General features: G+C 44.2%; 2 long non-coding RNA genes across 2 annotated transcripts in view; one reads left to right on the top strand and one right to left on the bottom strand.

The window, feature by feature from the left end:
* Positions 1 to 21,536, top strand: part of LOC112422972 (uncharacterized) — an 86,403-nt gene extending 64,867 nt beyond the window's left edge. The window contains exon 3 of the long non-coding RNA XR_003013372.2: positions 21,179 to 21,536. This is a non-coding gene — a long non-coding RNA (uncharacterized lncRNA). The remainder of the gene's footprint in view (positions 1 to 21,178) is intronic.
* LOC139363190 (uncharacterized) lies at positions 1,338 to 3,747 on the bottom strand. Its single transcript, XR_011623139.1, has 3 exons — positions 3,537 to 3,747; positions 3,126 to 3,220; positions 1,338 to 1,554 (listed from the first exon to the last, which is right to left on the bottom strand). It is a non-coding gene; the product is annotated as an uncharacterized lncRNA (long non-coding RNA).
* Positions 21,537 to 21,792: the final 256 nt, after the last annotated feature.

The raw sequence follows: 21,792 nt of genomic DNA, 5'->3' as shown, positions 1-21,792 counted from the left end.
ATGGACCCCTTTTGCCTCTCTATCTGCCTAAAATAATTTCTTAATAACTCCTACTTCACTGTAGCCCAGGTTGGAGTGCAGTGTGGCACAATCTTGGCTCATTGCAACCTCCGCCTCCTGGGTCCAGCAATTTTCCCGCCTTAGCCTCCCAAACAGCTGGGACTACAGGTGCCTGCCACCAAGCCTTGCCAGTTTTTTGTATTTTAGTAGAGAGGAGTCTCACCATGTTGGCCAGGCTGGTCTTGAGCTCCTGAACTCAAACGATCCACCAGCCTTGGTCTCCCAAAGTGCTGGGATTACAAGCATGAGCCGCTGCGCCTGGCCTTTTGTGGGAGATTAATGACTGATTTTACCCACCAACCTGGTGATCATGAACCAGCCATCCATAACCTTGTTGATCTAGCTCAACCCATTATATAAAACTGTGCTTGGATTGTATGGAATGCTACACACTTACAATTAAAGATATTTAGAGCTGGGCCTGGTAGGTCACACATATAATCATAGCACTTTGGGAGGCTGAGGAGGAAGGATCATTTGAACCCGCGAGTTCCAGACTTGCCTGGGCAACGTAGAACCCATTTCTTTCCTTTTTTTTTTTTTTTTTGAGATGGAGTTTTGCTCTTGTTGCCCAGGCTGGAGTGCAATGGCACAGTCTCAGCTCACTGCAACCTCCGCCTTCGGGATTCAAGCGATTCTTCTGCCTCAGCCTCCAGAGTAGCTGGGATTATAGGCACGCACCACCATGCCTGGCTAAGTTTTTGTATTTTTAGTGGAGATAGGGTTTTACCATGTTGGCCAGGCTGGTCTCGAACTCCTGACTCAGGTGATCTGCCCCCCTCGGCCTCCCAAAGTGCTGGGATTACAGGCGTGAGCCAACACCCCGGGCGGGGGTGGGTGGGGGAGCCCATTTCTATTAAAAAAAAAAAAAAAAGGCCAAGTGTGGTGGCTCATGCCTGTAATCCCAGCACTTTGGGAGGCCAAGGCAGGTGGATCACCTGAGATCAGGAGTTCAAGACCAGCCTGCCTAACATTGTGAAACCCTGTCTCCACTAAAAATAACAAGAAATTGGCTGGGCATGGTGGCGTGTGCCTTTAATCCCAGGTGCTCGGGAGGCTGAGGCAGGAGAATCACTTGAACCCAGGAGGTAGGGGTTGCAGTGAGCCAAGATCGTGTCATTGCACTTCAGCCTGGGTGACAGAGGGAAACTCCATCTCCAAAAAAAAAAAAAAAAAAAAAAAAGAGAGAGAGAGAGAGAAAGTAAAATTTGTACTGCAATTCAGAGATTTTAAGCAACATACATTTGACTTTGTGGCAGTGATCACTATTGTACAATAGTTACTCAAACCCAGGAGGCAGAGGCTGCAGTGAGCCAAGATAGCTCCACTGCACTCCAGCCTGGGTGACAAGAGCGAGTCTGTCTCAAAAAAACAAAGTTACTCATTTGTTCTGCAGAATCCATTTATTGCTGTGCTCACAGTAAAGTAAGCACCAAGATGGCAAAGCTGTTTGATGAAAAGCCAGGCGTATTCACACACACAACTGAGAAAGTTCTGGAAATAGGAGAAAACATCTTTAAGGCATACAGGCTAAACTTATATAAATATTGTTAGTGTTTGCCAAAACAGGGATAATCTAGTAAAATCAGAGATACAAAGCCAGAACAGAGAATTGATAAGTCAAAAATTGTTAAGAATGTACACTGGTTGGGTGCGGTGGCTCATGCCTGTAATACTAGCACTTTGGGGAGGCTGAGGCAGGCAGATCGCTTGAGCTCAGGAGTTCAAGACCAGCCTGGGCAACCCTTTCACTACTGAAAATACAAAAAAAAAAAAAAAAAAGCCGGGCATGGTGGTGCGCGCCTGTGGTCCCAGTTACCCTGGAGGCTGATGTGGAAGGATCGCTTGAGCCCAGAGTGTGGGGTGGGGGTCGGGAGGCGGAGGTTGCGGTGAGTCTGGATTGCACCACCGCACTCCAGCCTGGGTGACAGAGCGAGACCCTGTCTCAAAAAAAAAGTGTATCAAAAGGCCTAGGAGTTTGTTTCTCCAGGTAAATCTGCCCTCCCTCATCTCTAATCTTTGTGAAATCACCCAAATGGAGACATCACGGCAAGGCCCCGACAAGGAAATGACAGGAGTGTAGGTGGATAAGAGACTGGAATACTGCAGCACAATTCTAACACTAATCCCAGGTTTCAGTCCCAATGAGATTGCCTTCACTTCCGCCGCCAGCCACAAGTGTGGAGGCCCCCAGGCTACTCGCTCCTCTGATCAACTGGCTACAAATCTGGGGGGTATCCATAACCCCCTCGGGTTTGATAATTTGCTAGAACAACTTACAAACTCAGGAGAATGTTATGATTATAGGCTTGTTACAAAGGATACAAATCAGGAGGACTAGACTAATGAAGACACAGGTAAGGCCGGTCTCCCATGCAGAGCTTCTGTGTCTTCTCTCTGTGAATTAGGCCGTGTCACCCTCCTGGCACATGGATGTGTTCACCAACCAGGAAGTTCCACCAAACTTTGGTGTCCAGAGTTTTCATTAAATAGGCACAATTGGTTGACTCATTTGCCACAGAATTGAATGCAATCTCTAGTCCTCCTACCCTCCGTGGAGGTTGGGTTGACTCTAAGGCCCAATCCTTTCATCATGTGATCTTTCTGATGACCAACCTCCCATCCTGAGTTCTCTCTCAGCATAAGCCCAGGTGTGATCCAAGGGACTCATGAATAACAAAGATACTCATATTGCTTAGGAAATTCCAAGGATTTAGTTTCCCTCCTAGGAACCAGGGACAAAGGGCAGTCAAATTCTTTATTGTATCACAGAGACACAATAATATAATATGCCACAACAGAAGAGAGGTGAGGAATGTTGCCATGCTTTGAGAAGCCTATCACAAGAGCTTTAAGGAATTCACACTTAAATATTAATAGGTACATTATGAAAGAAATCAACCAAGTACAGTCTTTTCTTATTATGTCATCTAGTTATTGCAGGAATTGAAAAATGGATGTAATAAAGCCTAGAATGCAATAAAGGAATTGGCATTCAAGTAGATGAGAGAGGTTGGGGAATATGTCAAGACGCAAACGTGAAAGAGCTGTCACGGTTTACTTACTTTGCAATCTCTGAGGATGGAACAGGATCAAAGACGGAGCCAGGAAGCACAGAGTTTTCTTCTTCCCTAATCTCATCCCTTGTTTTCATTTTGCACTTTTAAAAATTTCCACATTTATATTCATATGGAATTGATTTTCAGAATATAGAGATAATTCTAATCATTATTGTTTTTCAAATGGTTAGCCAGTTGAACCAATACCATTTATCATAATCAAGATGATCATATGGTTTATTTTCTTTGGCTTACAGAGATGATAAATTTGAATATATTTTAAAATATAAAACTATCTTTAAAATTTGAATATATTTGAATATGATACATTTGAATACATTTTAAAATATAGAGTTATCTTTGTACTCCTGGTTAGTCATGGTGCATTTTTTTTAATACTTCGTATTAAATTTTTACCTTCTGGATTGAGACACTGGAATTCTTAAAAGTTCTTTCAGAAATTCTTCCTATATTCAGTATGCCACCAGGAAACCTCTTATAACTAACCTTACAGAAGATACTTTTTTCTTTGTACTTTGTCCAATATCAAAGGAAACCTCCAATTCCAAGTAGGTCAGGCTACTAATACCCACAAATGAATTCTGATGAAATCATTACACAATAAACAGTAACTGTTGCTTATTACGTGCTTACTCTGTACTAGGCAGGACTAAGATAAGTATTTAAAGTTTTAAGATTATTCTTAATTTCTTATCAAAAGTATACTGGTTTACAAAGTAATGAATAAAATAAATCTTTTTTTTTTTGAGACAGAGTCTTGCTTTGTCGCCCAGGCTAGAGTGCAGTGGCACGATCTTGGCTCACTGCAAGCTCCGCCTCCCGAGTTCATGCCAGTCTCCTGCCTCAGCCTCTGAGTAGCTGGGACTACAGGCGCCCGCCACCACGCCCGGCTAATTTTTTGTATTTTTTAGTAGAGAATGGGGTTTCACCGTGTTAGCCAGGATGGTCTCGATCTCTTGACCTCGTGATCCACCCGCCTCAGCCTCCCAAAGTGCTGGGATTACAGGCATGAGCCACCACGCCCGGCCAAATAAATCTTAAACAATATCCCTATAATAACGACAATGGTGAACTTCTTATGTCTCTTTTAAAAAACTCTGCTTATGATGACAATTTCAAACATACACAAAAGCTGTGAGTATATAGTGAGTCTTGCTGTATACATCACAAAGTTTTAAAACCTGTCAAAAGTTGACCATACTCACTTAATCTACTCCTACCAGTTTTTCAGCTGGAGATCTTTTAAAGCAAATTCTACACATTGTACCATATTGTAGCAGGACCAGCCGCAGACAAAACTCCTCAGACACCGGATTAAAGAAGGAAGAGGTTTTTTATTCGGCCGGGAGCGTTGGCAAACTCGCGTCTTAAGAGCCGAGCTCCCCGAGAAAGAAATACTAGGCCTTTTTAAAGGCTTATAACTTTAAGGGGTCCACGTGAAGGGGTCATGATAAATCGAGCAAGCATGGGAAACGTGACTGGGGGCTACATGCATCAGCTAACAGAACAAAAAGTTTTACAATGCTTTTTTCATACAGTGTCTGGAATTTACAGATAACACAAGTAGTTTAGGCAAGGGGTTGATGTTATTATTATTACTTTGTTTAACTCCTAGGGCCGGGTGGTGGTGCCAAGGTTGTCTGGCTATTTATCTTATTTTTGTTTCTCTCTGTCTTGTGAACTAGGCAAGGTGGGGGGAGGAAGGCAGCAGGAGTAGTAGTGGTCTCCTTCCTTAATATCATCCATAAATTATTTTGCATTACATCCCATTCTTATTGAGTCCCTGCAAGCTGAGAGCAGAGTGCCAAAGCACAATTCACTGTAAGAGATTCTATGAAGGATTAAAACAGTCCAAATTCACAGTACTGCAAATGTCTGTAATTGCATAATCTGCAAAGTATATTCTTCAAGAAATCTTCTGTGCACTTGGTTTCCCTTAATTGAGTTTTTTTTTTTCGTCTTCAGACCAGATTAACTGATAAGAACTGACAGGCAGGGGAGAGAGGCGATGTTTAAGGTTATATATTATGGCAAAAAATTACAAGTGTAAATTGTGCTTGTTTCTGATTAAGAGAGGTCCATTAATCAGAAAGCAGTCTTGGCATCCTCATAGAAAAATCACATAGCTTAACAAGAATTCATGACACCAAATTGCTGCACAGGCAGGTAGCATGAGTTCTTGGCAGGATCCTTTCAGCTGAGCTGTTTTCCACTAGAATGGTATCTGATATGGTTTCGCTGTGTCTCCACCCAAATCTCATCTTGAATTGGAGTTCCTTAATCCCCAGGTGTCATGAGAGGGACCTGGTGGGAGGTAACTGAATCATGGGGGGCAGGTTTTTCTCATGCTATTCTTGTGATAGTGAATAAGTCTCATGAAATCTCATGGTTTTATAAAGGGCAGTTCTCCTGCACACGCTCTTGCCTGCTGCCATGTAAGACATGCCTTTGCTCCTCCTTTGTCTTCTGCCATGATTTTGAGGGCCTCCCCAGCCATGTGGAACTGTGAATGCATTAAACCTCTTTTTCTTTATAAATTACCCAGTGTCAGGTATTTCTTCACAGCAGTATGAAAATGGACTAATACAGCTGGGTGCAGTGGCTCATGCCTGTAATCCCAGTACTTTGAGAGGCTGAGACAAGTGGATCATTTGAGGCCAGGAGTTCAAGATCAGCCTGGTCAATATGGTGAAACCCCATCACTACTTAAAAAAAAAAAAGGGCCGGGCGTGGTGGCTCATTCTTACAATCCCAGCACTTTGGGAGGCCAATGTGGGCAGATCATGAGGTCAGGAGACCGAGACCATCCTGGCCAACATGGTGAAACCCCGTCTCTACTAAAACTACAAAAAATTAGCCGGGCATAGTGGCGGGCACCTGTAGTCCCAGCTACTCTGGAGGCTGAGGCAGGAGAATGGCATGAACCCAGGAGGCGGAGCTTGCAGTGAGCCAAGATCGCATCACTGCACTCCAGCCTGGGTGACAGAGCGAGACTCCACCTCAAAAAAAAAAAAAAAAAAAAAAAAAAAAAATTAGCCCTGCATGGTGGTGGGTGCCTGTAATCCCAGCTACTTGGGAGGCTGAGGAAGGAGAATTGCTTGAACCTGGGAAGTGGAGGTTGCAGTGAGCCAAGATTGTGCCACTGCACTCCAGCCTGGGCGACAGAGCAAGACCATCTCAAAAAAAAAAAAAAAAAAAAAAGAAAGAAAAAGAAAATGGATTAATACAGTAAATTTGTACCAGTAAAATGGGGTACTGCTATAAAGACACCTGAAAATGTGAAAATGGGTAACAGGCAGAAGTTAGAAGTTTAGAGGGCTCAGAAGAAGACAAAAAAATGTGGGAAAGTTTGGAACTTCCTCAAGACTTGGAGGGCCCAGAAGATGGAAAATGTGGGAAACTTTGGAACTTCCTAGAGACTTGTTGAATGGCTTTGACCAAAATGCTTATGCAAATTTCTGCAGCAGACTTGAATTTCTCCTTAGAAAAAAAATTTCTCATCACTTAATTCCCTGAGGTGAACAAATGCCTTCCCTTAGGCTGGCCAACTATATTTCTTTCTGAAGCTTCTAAGAGTCTGGCGATTCATCCCTCTATTAGGATCACCAAACCCCTTCAGGTGACCCTTTTAGATGGAGTCTAATGCCATCCCCTGCCATCTCTCTCTTATGCTGGCCCCACCTGTGGTCCACAGGAAACATGAATCCAGTGCCCCCGGCAATCACGGAAGGCTGGCAGCCCTGAAACCCAGCTACCTCCCTTGTTCCACCATCAGGGCAGGTAGCCAGACTCCTGGTGTTCTTTTTTGTTGTGTATGTGTCTCTGTGTGTGTTTTTCTATTTCCAGAAATGAACCAGCTAGCAGCTCACCCTGTCCGCCAAATTGCAGGAGCATATATTCAGCTCCCTGACGGGTACCACTGAAGGCCCTTCCCCGGGGCTTGAAGAAATACCCTCACTGAATTCGATTTCCTCAAGTAATTGAAGAGCTTCCCCTTTACTGTTCCACTCAATGGCCCCCGCTTTACGGGGACATTTCCAGGCTGGGGATTGGAGAGGTGCTCTGCTACCCAAGGACTCTGGCCCGTCTCATTTTTTCGCCCTCTCTTCCATTTAGGAGGAGATTCAACCTTTTAGAAGCTCACTGTTTTGAGTAAGAGCCACTGTTTGCCGGATCCCAGCCCGCTCTGCCTCCATTATGTGGCTCATCTCTTCTATGGCTGCAGAGGAATTAACATCCCCGGAATCTCTAGTGAAGCTGCCTTCACATTCTCTTTCTGTTTGAACTTTCAGCCCACCTCAACCTGAGGCCATAGGCAGCTGGACTCCACCAATGCCACTGCCACCATCCCCAAAAGGCCAGGGGCTCTCATCCCAGTAGTAGTAATTAGTCTGTGATGCGGAATTCATAGTATTTCAACATTGGGTTCCAAAAAAGGAACCTGAGCATCCCTGGGTCTCACTAACCTATGGGAATGTGCAAATGGGGCCACCTTAAGGTAATAACAACATTTCAGTGTCTCTTTCTCTGCCCAAGTATTTCTGGGGGCCTGAGGGAAATCTCACTTGTGCTCCTAAATCCAGGCACCCAGGCTGACAGCAACTCTCCATCTCCTGCTGAGCATTCCCCCAGGGAATTAAAGCTCTTCAGGCATCAGTTCTGCACTGGGCAGAGCAGTGTCTATGTCCAGTGGGGAAATGCCTTTCCCTCTCTTTTGTGTTCCACTTCATTAAGGGGCCACCTAAGCAATGCCTGTGCACTCCGGCATCGTGCAGGGCTTGTAGAACCACAGCTTCTATGTTAACTTTCAGCTTTTCTTTTTGCTTCGGATGGATGCAGCACTGGACTAAATGTGGTGACAAACAACATTCACTTACTCTTTTATTCAACACCTATTTCCTGAATTCCTTATTCATGCTAGCCACATGATGAACATGATAAACAAGATAAATGCGGTTTCTGTGCCCATGGAGTTTACGGTCTGGTGCAAGATCAAAAAGCGGCATACACATACACAAACACAAACAAAAAAGCAGTTATGATTTAATGTCCAAGACTTTGTTATTGGTTCAAGTTTATCATGCCTGGATGCTTCTTCTGCTTGGATGAGTTTTGTGCGTGCAGCTTGTCAACTCTCAGGCAAACAGACCCTGTCAACCGACCCCACTGCAACCCCACTGCTACTGGACTGCCTGCTGGGGCCCAGTGAGGGAAGTTAACTCTTACTGTGCTAAAGTGTCTGATTTGTTTCAACACTCTAACAACCAAAGAAAACACTGATTGTATCTTTTAAAGAGCTTTTCTTCCTTTCCCATTCTACACTATGGATTCCAAACTTCAGACTTTATGTAAATTTGAAGCTTCTGGCCGAGCATGTGGCTTATGCCTATAATCCTAGCACTTTGGGAAGCCAAAGTGGATGGATTGCTTGAGCTCAGGAGTTCGAGACCAGCTTGGGCAACATGGTGAAACCCTGTCTTTACCAAAAATACAAAAATTAGCCAGGCAGAGTGGCACATGCCTGTAGTCCTAGCTACTGGGAGGCTGAGGTGGGAAGATCACTGGAGCCCAAGAAGTCAAGGCTGCAGTGAGTTGTGATCATACCACTGCACCCCAGCTTGGGAGACAGAGCAAGACCCAGTCTCAAAACAATAAAATAAAAATAAATAAATAAATAAATAAAATCTGAGTCATCTTCACCTACTTTGTGCCATTTACAGGCCAGCTGCTCTTGGTGAGAATGGAGGTGTGTGGTGATCTCTCATTTCCCACTTTGTGCTTTGTGGCAGAAACTGCTATTATCCCCAAATATCCATTCTCCTCTTCTTCCTTATTAATGAGACTCCCAAATTTTTGCTGGACTTGTGGCCACCCTGAATCAAGACTACATTTCCCAGTATCCCATGCTGTGGGACTAGCTTTTGGCCAACATGATCTGAATCCAATGATGTGAGCAACCTTTTTTTCTGCCCTCAAATGGCAGGGGTGATGGCAAAAATTCCGGTAGCAAAAATGGATGATGTGGCCAGGCATGCTGGCTCACACCTACAATCCCATCACTTTGGGAGGCTGAGGTGGGCAGATCATCTGAGGTCAGGAGTTCGAGACCAGCCTGGCCAATGTGGTGAAACCCCATCTTTACTAAAAATACAAAAATGAGCCAGATGTGGTGGCACACACCTGTAGTGCCAGCTACTCGGGAGGCTGAGGCAGGAAACTCACTTGAACCCAGGAGGCGGAGGTGGCAGTGAGAAGAGATTGTGCCACTGCACTCTAGCCTAGGTAACAAAGCAAGACTCTTGTCTCAAAAAAAAAAAAAAAGGAAAGAAAGAGAAAAAAAGAGGATAGTGAAGGCCTATATATTAGTCTGTTTTCATACTGCTGATAAAGACATGCCTGATACTGGGTAATTTATAAAGAAAAAGGCGTTTAATGGACTCACAGTTCCATGTGGCTGGGGAGGCCTCACCAGCCTGGCAGAAGGCAAAAAGCATGTCTTACATGGTGGCAGACAAGAAGAGAATGAGAGACCAAGTGAAAGGGGTTTTGCCTTATAAAACCATCAGATCTTGTGAGACTTATTCACTATCACAAAAACAATATGGGGGAAACCACCCCTGTGATTCAATTATCTCCCACTGAGTCCCTCCCACAACACATGGGAATTATGGGAACTACAATTCAAGATAAGATTTGGGTGAAGACACAGCCCAACCATATCATTCTGCCCCTAGCCTCTCCTAAATCTCATGTCCTCACATTTCAAAACCAGTCATGCCTTCCCAACAGTCCCCCAAAGTCTTAACTCATTTCAGCATTAACTCAAAAGTCCACAGTCCAAAGTCTCATCTGAGACAAGGCAAGTCCCTTCCAACTATGAGACTACAAAATCAAAAGCAAGTTAGTTACTTCCTAGATACAATGGGGGTACAGGCATTGGGTAAATACAGCTATTCCAAATGGGAGAAATTGGCCAAAACAAAGGGGCTACAGTCCCCATGCAAGTCCAAAATCCAGTGGGGCAGTCAAATCTTAAAGTTCCAAAATGATCTCCATTGACTCCGTGTCTCACATCCAGGTAACACTGATACAAGGCTCCCATGGCCTTGGGCAGCTCTGCCCGTGTGGCTTTGCAGGGTACAGCCCCTCTCCTGGCTGCTTTCATGGGCTGGTGTTGAGTGTCTGTTGCTTTTCCAGGCACACAGTGCAAGCTGTCAGTGGATGTACCATTCTGAGATCTGGAGGATGGTGGCCCTCTTCTCACAGCTCCACTAGGCAGTGCCTCAGTGGGGACTCTGCATGGGAGCTTCAACCTCCCATTTTCCTTCCACACTGCCCTAGCAGAGGTCTTCCATGAGAGCTCTGCCCCTGCAGCAAACTTCTGCCTGGACATCCAGGTGAAATCTAGGTGGAGGTTCCCAAATTTGAATTCTTGACTTCTGTGCACCCACAGACTCAATACCATGTGGAAGCTGCCAAGGCTTGGGGCTTGCACCCTCTGAAGCCATGACTCGAGCTGTTCTTTGGCCCCTTTTAGCCATGGCTGGGATGCAGGCACCAAGTCCCCAGGTTGCACACAGCAGGGGGGCCCTAGGCCTGGCCCATGAAACCAGGTTTTCTTCCTAGGTTCCAGGTCTGTGATGGGAGGGGCTGCCACAAAGATCTCTGACATGCCCTGGACACATTTTCCCCATTGTCTTGGTGATTAACATTTGACTCCTCATTACTTATGCAAATTTCTTCAGCTGGCTTGGATTTCTCCTCAGAAAATGTTTTTTTTGGCTGGGCATGGAGGCTCATGCCTGTAATCCCAGCACTTTGGGAGGCTGAGGTGGTGGATCACTTGAGGTCAGGAGTTCAAGACCAGACTGGCCAGCCAACATGGCGAAACCCCATCTCTACTAAAAATACAAAATTAGCTGGGCATGGTGGCATGCACCTGTAATTCCAGTTACTTGGGAGACTGAGACAGAAGAATTGCTTGAATCTGGGAGGCAGAGGTTGTAGTGAGCCAAGGTCATGCCACTGCACTACAGCCTGGGTGACAGAGCTAGACTCCATCTCAAAAAAAAAAAAAAAGAAAGAAATGGGTTTTTATTTTCTATCACATTGTCAGGCTGCAAAATTTTCTGAACTTTTTATGCGCTGTTTCTGTTTTAAAACTGAATGCTTTGGCCGGGCACGGTGGCTCAAGCCTGTAATCCCAGCACTTTGGGAGGCCGAGACGGGCGGATCGCAAGGTCAGGAGATCGAGACCATCCTGGCTAACATGGTGAAACCCCGTCTCTACTAAAAAATACAAAAAAATAGCCGGGCGAGGTGGCGGGCGCCTGTAGTCCCAGCTACTCGGGAGGCTGAGGCAGGAGAATGGCGTAAACCCGGGAGGCGGAGCTTGCAGTGAGCTGAGATCTGGCCACTGCACTCCAGCCTGGGCGACAGAGTGAGACTCCGTCTCAAAAAAAAAAAATAAAAATAAAAAATAAAAAAATAAAACTGAATGCTTTTAACAGCATCTGTGTCACCTCTTGAATGCTTTGCTGCTTAGAAATTTCTTCTGCCAGATACCCTAAATCATCTACCTCAAGTTCAATGTTCTGCAAATATCTAGGTCAGGGGCAAAATGACATGACACCAGTCTTTGTGGTAAAACATAGCAAGAGTCACCTTTACTCCAGTTCCCAATAAATTCCTCATCTCCATTTGAGACCACCTCAGCCCGGATTTAATTGTCCATATCATTATCGGCAATTTGGTCAAAGCCACTCAACAAGTCTCTAGGAAGTTCCATATTTTCCCATACTTTCCTGTCTTCTGAGCCCTTCAAACTGTTCTAATCTCTACCTGTTACCCAGTTCCAAAGTTGCTTCCACATTTTTGGGTTACTTCACAGCAGCAGCCCACTCCCAGTACCAATTTACTGTATTAGTCCCTTTTCATGCTGCTGATAAAGACATACTCGAGACTGGGTAATTTGTAAAGAAAAAGAGTTTTAATGGACTCACAGTTCCATGTGGCTGGGGAGGCCTCACAATCACGATTGAAGGCAAAAGGCACGTCTTACATGGTGGCAGACAAGAAGAAAATGAGATACCAAGTGAAAGGGGTTTCCCCTTATAAAACCATCAGATCTCATGAGACTTATTCATTACTGTGAAAACAGTATAGGGGAAACTGCCCCCATGATTCAGTGATCTCCCACCGCGTCCCGCCCACAACACATGAAAATTACGGGAACTACAATTCAAGATGAGATTTGGGTGGGGACACAGCCAAACCATATCAGTCTATAATCCCAGCACTTTGGGAGACCAAGAGAGGAGTATCACTTGAGGCCAGAAGTTGGAGACTTGCTTGGGCAACATAGCGAGACTTCCTCTCTAAAAACAAATAAAAAACCAAGTTAGCCAGGCATGGTGGCATGTTCCTATAGTCCTAACTGTTCCAGAGGCTGAGTTGGAAAGATCACTTGGGTCCAGGAGTTCAAGGCTGCAGTGAACAATGATTGTGCCACTGCACTCCAGCCTAGGCAACAGAGAGAGGCCCTCTTTCTCTCTCTCATTAAAAAAAAGAAAAGGAAGAAAAAAAGAGAAAAGAATAGGTTGGTGAGGCTGGCCAAAGTGGTGATAACCTCTTGCACTAGGTCCTGGCAGCTGGTAGCAGGGGAGCCAGGAGGCATAGCACTCTGCCTGGTAAAGCAGGCTGTCGGGGTCTGTTTGCCTAAGAGTTGACTGGCTGCAAGCACAAAAATATAAAAGGGGGCCAGGGACTTGCTAATCTTGGGGGAGAGTGGGGGCAGCCCAGTGCAAGGACTGGGGAAGGTAGGGAACTTTAAGAGAAGGTAAAAAGGAGGTGGATTCATGGAGAGGGAAGAGGAAAGTTGAGGGTTGGGGAGGTGTGGGGAGGAGCTGAGATCTCGGAGAGACATTCTTTGTTGGCCTAGTGACACCACATAAATACCTCTGTGCATGGTAGGAGGGACCAGCTCCTCCCCAAACACTGTTTAGATTTTGGCCTTGAAAACCATGACTACTAACGTTCCTTGGGTTTTCTGTCAGTGTGACCAGTTTCCTCAGCTCCCAGCTGGCACATAAAGAAGATGTGTTCTTTTCTTGCCGATGTGAGGCTACAGGATCTCATGAGGAACACCCCATGAACAAACAGTACCGCTGAACCCTCACCTGCCTCTTGTCCTAACCTCGGTCCTCCCCCTGCATACTCCCAGCTCTGTGGCCTGGGGTTACAGACACACCCGCAGATCAATGTGAGGAGCCAGTTGCCCAGAGAAACACAGCAGAGGCTTCAGTGGAGCCTGACAGTCATCTGGGGTTAAACACCAGCCTGGAATTTTAGCTTCCTGTCCAGGAAAAACCAAATACATAAATCACTTCTCTCTCTCTCTCTCTCTTTTTTTTTTAAATGGAGTCTTGTTTTGTCACCCAGGTTAGAGTGCAGTGGTGTGATCTCAGCTCACTGCAACCTCTGCCTCCCAGGTTCTAGTGATTCTCCTGCCTCAGCCTCCTGAGTAGCTGGGATTATAGGCGTGCGCCACTATGCCCGGCTAATTTTTGTATTTTTAGTAGAGATGGGGTTTCACCATGTTGGTCAGGCTGGTCTTGAACTACTGACCTCGTGATCCGCCTGCCTCAGCCTCCCAAAGTGCTGGGATTATACGGCATGAACCACTGTGCCTGGCCTAATAATTTCTCTTACTACTAGAATTTCAGGCTTCCTTTTTTATTTGCTTGCTTTCTTGTTGGTCTGTGACTTGGAACACAGAACCTTTCAATCCCTCTGATATGGGCTCCATCCAAATCTCAAGTCGAACTGTAATTCCCAGTGTTGGTGTGTTGGAGGAGAGGCCTGGTGGGAGGTGATTGGATCATGGGGGCAGATTTCCCCCTTGCTGTTCTCGTGATAGTGAGTGAGTTCCCATGAGATCTGGTTGTTTGAAAGTGTGTAGTACAGCTGGGCGCGGTGGCTCACACTTGTAATCCCAGTACTTTGGGAGGCTGAGGTGGGTGGATCACCTGAGGTCGGGAGTTAGAGACAAACCTGACCAAATGGAGAAACTCTGTCTCTACTAAATACAAAATCAGCTGGCATGGTGGCACATGCCTATAATCCCAGTTACTTTAGAGGCTGAGGCAGGAGAATCACTTGAACCTGGGAGATGGAGGTTGCGGTGAACCAAGATTGCACCATTGTACTCCAACCTGGACAACAAGAGCAAAACTCTGTCTCAAAAAAAGAACCAAATCAAACCAAACAAACAAGCAAAAAAAACAGTGTGTAGTACCTCCCCCTTGACTTTTCCTCTCTCCCACTCCACCATGTGAAGAAGATGCTTGCTTCCCCTTGCCCTTCTGTCCTGATTGTAAGTTTCCGGAGGGCTCCCCAAGCATGATTCTTGTACAGCCTGTGGAACTGTGAGCCCATTAAACTTCTTTTATTCATAAATTACCCAGTCTCAGGTAGTTCTTTATAGCAGTGCTAATATACCCCGTTAGCAGTACTAGTACACCCTTCCTCTGCTAAGTGTCTATTGATCTGAAAACACATGCTATGAAACATTAAGATGCTACTTGAGACCATGTGTTTCTTTTATCAAGTGAGAGATTCCTTTATAATTTGGATAATTTCACTCCATTTGCAAGTAGGATGCTCTAGAACTGATGTTATAAAGTCAGTTTAATGATTTAAATACCATTGTGGAGAAATTAGATCTCTGCAGAAAAGTACATCCCCGCCCTTTCCCAACTCCCCAGTCAAGGGGGTCTTCCTGCTGAGCCTGGAGAATGCCTCTCAGAAGGTGGCTAATGTACCATATCTGGCCCCTAGTGTGGGCAGTGGGCAAGTAGTCAGGTGGCTTCTCAAGTGGAGAAAGTTGAATGCTATTTTTCAGAGACATTGGATGTGAGGGTGATCTGGCTGTGACATCTGTCACCCCAGTGATTGCCATGGTTGATTTGGCTCATCTGGCTGGCTAGGCAGTGTCCCCTTCCTCCCTCACCCCTGCATGTGCATCCCTCCCAAAGCTGTACGCTCAGTTGAAGAGGATGACCATCCCCAATAGAGGAGGATATCTTCGGTCAAGGGTATACGAGTAGCTGTGCTCCCCTGCTAGAATCTCCAAACAAGCTCTCAAGGTCCAGAGACATGATGTGAACTTCAGGTCTCAGTTGATGATCATGTGGTTGTGTGGTGGTGCAGATTGTGTCTCTGATGAGCAGCAGGACTTGGGCAGTACAGAGGATGATGTCAGCATATCACCATCATCCTCAGGTGGGGCAGGTCATTATGAAGTTTCACTGGTTTGCCTCTGGTTTCATTGGAGGGTTCCTCTCTCCTCCCCCCAAGGTGAATGTTTCATCAACAAAATCAGGCTAATAGAAGTCTCAGGTTGTCACTTTTGGTGCCTTGAATAGGATATTTGTGTGAGAGCCTCTTTGATTAACCCATTGCCAGCCCCCTCCAACCCTGACCTCTGAACCTTCACAATCTCCATCCCCTACTCTCCCCGCCAACCAACTGGCTCTGGATCCCAGTCAGGCGCTAAAAATCTGCTATTTGTGCTTAGGTTAGCTTTACCCATAGCTGAATGGCTGTGAAGTTCACGGTGGAAGATCTCTAAGGGGGGCAGTTTTGCTGCTTCTATGATGCAACAGGCATGATGGTAATCCATCCATCTGCAAGTTCTTGTTGCTCAGTATGTATATGATTTAGAATTAGAAGCACATAATAAATAGCCTTGTTACTGGCATCCCTTCCCCTAATCTTGCTTTCCCTTTGTATTAGGCCATTCTTGCATTGCTATAAAGAAATACTTGAGACTGGGTAATTTATGAGAAAAGAGGCTTAATTGGCTCACAGTTCTGCAGGCTGTACAGCAAGCATAGCAGCATCTGCTTCTGGGGAGCCCCAGGAAGCTTTCAATCATGGTGGAAGGTGAAGGGGGAGCAGGCATCTCACATGGCGGGAGCAGGAGTGAGAAAGCATGATGGTAAAGGTGCTACACCTTTTTAAATGACCAGACATCATGGGAACTCACTCACTATGGTGAGTACAGTACTAAAGGGGATGGTACTAGACCATTTATGAGAAATCTGCCCCCATGGTCCAATCACCTCCCACAAGACCCCACCTCCAACATTGGTGATTACATTTCAATATGAGATTTGGGCAGGGACATGGATTCAAACTGTATCACCCTTCATATCATCCTTTATAATACTATGCAAATCTGATCATGGCCAGGTTCAGTTTTTTTTAAAGGCTTCCCAGAAACTACTGAATCTTATGACCCAAATCTCTTTGCATGGCAGACAAGTTGCTGAAGGAAGCCTGTCTGGCTGGATTCAGTGGCTCACACCTGTAATCATAGCACTCTAGGAGGTCTATTTGGGAAGATTGCTTGCGCCTAGGAGTTCAAGACCAGCCAGGGCAACAAAGAGAGACCACTGTCTCTGCAAAAAACAAATAAATAAATAAATAATAAAAAATAAAAACAAATAAACAAATTAGCCAGGCGTTGTGGTGCATGCCTATAGTCCCAGCTACTGAGGAGGCTGAGGTGAGGGGATCTCTTGAGCCCAGGAGGTAGAGGCTGCAGTGAGCTGAGATCACACCACTGCACTCCAGCCTTAGTGTCAGAGTGATACCCTGTCTTGGAAAAAAAAAAACAAGAAAGCAAGCCTGTCTGATTTCATGAAAAGTTTTTGCAGGAGATGCTTTTAGTGTCCACAAAACAGCCATCCTCTACTTCCTTACTGGCAAAGCTTTCATGATTTTATTTATCTGCCATTTCAGTGCTGCTTTCTCAGATACAGGCATACCTTGGAGATATTACAGGCTCAGTTCCAGTTCATCACAATAAAGGAAACATCTCAGTAAAGTAAGTCACAAAGTTTTTGTTTTCCCAGTGCACATAAAAGTTATGTTTACACTATACTATGGTCTATTACATGTGCAATAGCAATAGCATTATGTCTTAAAGAAGTACATACCTTAATTTTAAAATACTTTATTGCTAAAAAATGCTAAGGATCATCTGAGCCTTAGGAGAGTTATAATCCTTTTGCGGGTGGAGGGTTTTGCCCTGATGTGGATGGTTGCTGTCTGATGAGAGTGGGGGCTGTTGAAGCTTAAGTGGCTGTGGCAATTTCTTAAATTAAGACAACAACGAAGTTTGCCACATAGATTGACTCTTCCTTTTGCGAGAGATTTCTCTGTAGCATGTGATGCTGTTTGATAGCATGTTATCCACAGTAAAACTTCTTTTGAAATTGGAGTCAATTCTCTCAGACCCTGCTGCTTCTTTATTAACTAAGCTTATGTAATATTCTAAGTCCTTTGTTGTCATTTCAACAATGTTCAAAGCATCTTCAACAGGAGTAGATTCCATCTCAAGAAATCACTTTCTTTGCTCATCCACAAGAAGCAATTCCTCATCTATTCAAATTTTATCATGAGATTGTGGCAATTCAGTCACATCTTCAGGCTCCACTTCTACTTCTCTGACTTTTTCTACCACATCTGCAATTACTGAAGTCAGGAACCCCTCAAAGTCATTCATGAGGTTTGGAACCAACTTCTTCCAAACTTTTGTAAATGTCAATATTTTGACCTCCTCCCATGAATCACAAGTGTTCTTTCTTTTTTCTCTCTCTCTCTTTTATTTTTGAGACGGAGTCTTGCTCTTGTCGCCCAGGCTGGAGTGCAGTGGTACGATTTCAGCTCACTGCAACCTCTGCCTCCTGGATTCAAGCAATTCTCCTGCCTCAGCCTCCCAAGTAGCTGGGATTACAGGAATCTACCACCATGCCTAGCTAATTTTTGTATTTTTAGTAGAAATGGGGTTTCACCATGTTGGCCAGGCTGGTTTCAAACTCCTGACCTCAGGTAATCTGCCTGCCTCGGCCTCTCAAAGCGCTAGGATTACAGGAGTGTGCCACCACGCCCGGCTAATTTTGTATTTGTAGTAGAGATGGGGTTTCACCATGTTGGCCAGGCTGGTATGGAACTCCTAACCTCAGGTGATCCACCCACATTGGCCTCCCAAAGTGCTGGGATTGCAGGCGTGAGCCACTGCACTCAGCCCACAAGTGTTCTTAATGGGATCTAGAATGATGAATGCTTTCCAAAAGATTTTCAATGTATTTTGCCCAGATATGTCAGAGAAATCACTATCCATTGCAGCTATAACATTACAAAATTTATTTCTTAAGTAATAAGACTTGAAAGTTGAAATCACTCCTTGATCCATGTGCTGCAGAATGGACACTGTGTTAGCAAGCATGAAAACAACATTTATCTCCTTGTACCTCTCCATCAGAGCTCTTGGGTGGCCAATTACATTGTCAATGAGCAGTAATATTTTGAAAGAAACCTTCTTCTTTTTTTTTTTTCCTGAGCAGTGGGTCTCTCAACAGTGGGCTTAAAATATTCAACAAACCATGCTGTAAACAGATATGCTGTCATCCAAGCTTTGTTGTTCCAGTTATAGAACACAGGCAGAGTAGATTTAGTATAATTCTTAAGAGCCAGAGGATTTTCAGAGTGGTAAATGAGCATTAGCTTCAACTTAAAGTCATCAGCTATATTAGCCTCTAACAAGAGAGTCAGACTGTCCTTTGAAGCTTTGAAGCCAGGCATTGACTTTTCCTCCGTAGCTATGAAAGTCCTAGATGGCCTCTTCTTCCAACATAAAGCTATTTTGTCTACATGGAAAATCTGTTGTTTAGTGTAGTCACCTTCACCAATTATCTTGACTAGATCTTCCAGATAACTTGATGCAGCTTCTCCATCATCGCTTGCTTCTTCACCTCGCACTTTTATGTTATAGAGCTGGCCTTCTTTGGTTTGGGTGGCAAGGAGAGGAGGTTGGGGTTTGTTTTTGACATACAAATAACTTTTTAAAACTTCAACAATAACAAATTAATACTCTGTGTGTATGTGTGTGTGTGTGTTTAAGAGAGACAGAAAATAAATGCTTCTTATTGTTTGAAGCTACTTACTTTTGGGGAAATTCATTATGCAGCAATAGGTAACAAACGCAATGGATTTTCACCAAATTTTAAGGTTTTTTTTTTTTTTAATTAAAAAATGACTTAAAATATATGCTATGTGGCATACAGCATATCTAATTTAGTGGTTCTGTGGTATCACCTCAAAGAAATTAGCAGTTTTACACCAGAGCAAATTAAAATGATGTACAATGTGAGGCTTGGAAAGATACTCCATGCCTTTTAACATACTGTGAATATAGAAAACAAACAGTAATTGCAAGTAGGAACCTTATATAGGAAGTTATAACTGTGAGCACTTCAAATTACAATAACTAATTTGCCATCCAGCTGCTTCTCACACGAGCAACTCCATAGAACCATTCTTCAGGCTCATTACAAATGTATTTATTTATGTCAATTGGTAACAGGGAACAATGTAGGGTTCAGTTAGTCTTTGATACAAAAATATCATTAATTTGTTGTTGCGGGAAGTCAGGGACCCTGAACAGAGGGACTGCTGGAGCCAAGGCAGAACAACATAAGTTGTGAAGATTTAATGGACATTTATCAGTTCCCAAAATTAATACTTTTGTAATTTCTTATGCCTGTCTTAACTGCAATCTCTGACCATAAATTGTGAAGATTTCATGGACATTTATCACTTCCCTAATAATACTCTTATAAGTTCTTATGCCTATCTTTAATCTCTTAATCCTGTTATCTTCATAAGCTAAGAATGTATGTCACCTCAGGATCACTATTGTACAAATTGGTTGTAGAACATGTGTGTTTGAACAATATGAAATCTGATTGTAAAGCATGTGTGTTTGAACAATATGAAATCAGTGTACCCTGAAAAAGAACAAAATAACAGTGATTTTCAGGAAACAAGGAAACATAACCATAAGGTCTGACTGCCTGCAGGGTCGGACAGAATAGAGCCATATTTTTCTTCTTGCAGAAAGCCTATAGACAGATGTGCGAGGAGAAATATCACTGAATTCTTTTCCCAGCAAGGAATAACCCTGGGGAAGGAATGCATTCCTGGGGGGAGGTCTATAGACCGCTGCTCAGGGAGTGTCTGTCTTATGCAGTTGAGACAAGGACTGAAACAAGCCCTGGTCTCCTGCAGTACCCTCAGGCTTATTACGATTGGGAAATTCCAGCCTGACAAATTCTAGTCAGACCAGTACTCTGCTCTCGAATCCTGTTTCCTGTTAAGATGTTTATCAAAACAATATGTGCACAACAGGACATAGACCCTCATCAGTAATTCTAATTTTGCCCTCACCTTGTGATCTTTATTGCCCTTTGAAGCATGTGATCCTTGTGACTTACTCCCTGTTTGTACATCTCCTCCCCTTTTAAAATCCCTAATAAAAACTTGGTTTTGCAGCTCAGGGTTGTCATCACGGTCCTACCAATATGTGATGTCACCCCCCAGAGGCCCAGCTGTAAAATTTCTCTCTTTGTACTCTTTCTCTTTATTTCTCAGACTGGCTGACACTTAGGGAAAATAGAAAAGAACCTACGTTGAAATATTGGGGGCTGATATTTCAGTGAGCTGAGATCGTGCCACAGCACTCCTGCCTGGCAACAGAGCAAGACTCTATCAAAAAAAAAAAAAAAAAAAAAAAGTCAAGTTTTGCTATGGTTAAATCTTTAATTTTTTTTTCTTTTTTTTTTTGAGACAGAGTCTCACTCTGTTTCCCAGAATGAAGTGCAGTGGCATGATCTCAGCTCACTGCAACCTCCACCTCCTGGGTTCAAGCAATTCTCCTGCCTCAGCCTCCGAGTAGATGGGATTACAGGCACCTGCCACCACCCCCAGCTAATTTTTGTATTTTTAGTAGAGATGGGGTTTCACCATATTGGTCAGGCTAGTCTTGAACCCCTGACCTCAAGTGATCTGCCTGCCTCAGACTTCCAGAGTACTGGGATTACAGGCTTGAGCCACCATGCCTGGTCAAAAATCTTAAGATGTTTACAACATCCAAGATTTATTTTTGCTCATGCTATTTGTATTCATTGCAGGCTGGCTATGGCCCTGTCCATGTCATCTCACACCAGGACCCAGATGGCAGAGCTGGAGCAGTGACAGGTGTCATGAGAGGAGAAAGAGTCATGGAGAACCACACACTGGCCTTTGAAGCTACTTCCTGGAAGTGATATATGTTGCTTCTGCTTGCATTTGATTGGCCACAAAATGTCACATGGCCAAACCTGATGCCAAGGAGTGAGATTATGTAATCTTCCCATATTTTTGCACTTTCTATTGTTCTTTCTTTCTTCCTGATGCTCTAAGATTTCTTCTTTATCATCTCCTATTTGTCTCAAGAGTTTCTTTTAGGCTAGGTGTGGTGGCTTACACCTGCAGTCCCAGCACTTCGAGAGGCTGAGACAGGAGGATCACCTGAGGCCAGGAGTTTGAGGGTAGCCTGGACTGCATGGTGAGATCCTGTTTCTACACACACACACACACACACACACACACACACACACACACACAAAGAAAGAAAGAAAAATAATTTATTTTAGCTAATTTATTTTAGCCATTCTTTTAGGGTAGGTCTGCTGGTGACAAATTCTTTTCATTTTCCTTCTTCTAAGAATGTCTTGATTTCCCCTTCATTCATAAAGGGTATTTT

This window comes from Macaca nemestrina, chromosome 5 (genome assembly GCF_043159975.1).
Source record: "Macaca nemestrina isolate mMacNem1 chromosome 5, mMacNem.hap1, whole genome shotgun sequence".
Taxonomy (NCBI): domain Eukaryota; kingdom Metazoa; phylum Chordata; class Mammalia; order Primates; family Cercopithecidae; genus Macaca; species Macaca nemestrina.
This window is presented reverse-complemented; position numbering and strand designations above follow the sequence as displayed.